Source organism: Sphaerodactylus townsendi, linkage group LG03 (assembly GCF_021028975.2).
Source record: "Sphaerodactylus townsendi isolate TG3544 linkage group LG03, MPM_Stown_v2.3, whole genome shotgun sequence".
In the NCBI taxonomy this organism is placed as follows: Eukaryota; Metazoa; Chordata; class Lepidosauria; order Squamata; family Sphaerodactylidae; genus Sphaerodactylus; species Sphaerodactylus townsendi.
In genome coordinates, this window is record NC_059427.1 from 159,101,561 (window position 1) to 159,102,277 (window position 717).

The window sequence follows — 717 nt, forward strand, 5'->3', positions numbered from 1 at the left end:
ATGGCCTTTTGCGGCTGTTGCTCCCGAGCACCTGGACTGTTAAGGCATTTGCAATCTCAGATCAAAGAGGATCAAGATTGGTAGCCATAAATCGACTTCTCCTCCATAAATCTGTCCAAGCCCCTTTTAAAGCTATCCAGGTTAGTGGCCATCACCACCTCCTGTGGCAGCCTATTCCAAACACCAATCACACGTTGCGTGAAGAAGTGTTTCCTTTTATTAGTCCTAATTCTTCCCCCCAGCATTTTCAATGAATGCCCCCTGGTTCTGGTATTGTGAGAAAGAGAGAAAAATTTCTCTCTGTCAACATTTTCTACCCCATGCATAATTTTATAGACTTCAATCATGATCTTTATCTTTGTAAGAGAGCGGCGGAACCCCACTAGATCAGTGTTTCCCAACCTTTTCAACATCACGGTACCCTTGACCTCACTCTTCATATCTCACGGTACCCCTGCCATCCCCCCACCTTCCCCTCCCAGTGCTCCTGCTTGCCACCCCCCCCCCACCTTCCCCTCCTAGGGTGAAGGGAAGCATCCGGGGGGGGGGGGGATTGGCTGCTGACCTTGCGGTAGGCCCTGCCTCCTAGGCCAGCTCCATGTCCTTGCTGGTGCCAGCGGGAGACACCACAAAAGTGAGGGGGGCCGGTAGTGTTGCCGCGGTACCCCTGTGACATGCTCACCCTGGTTGGGAATCACTGCCCTAGATACCTTTCCA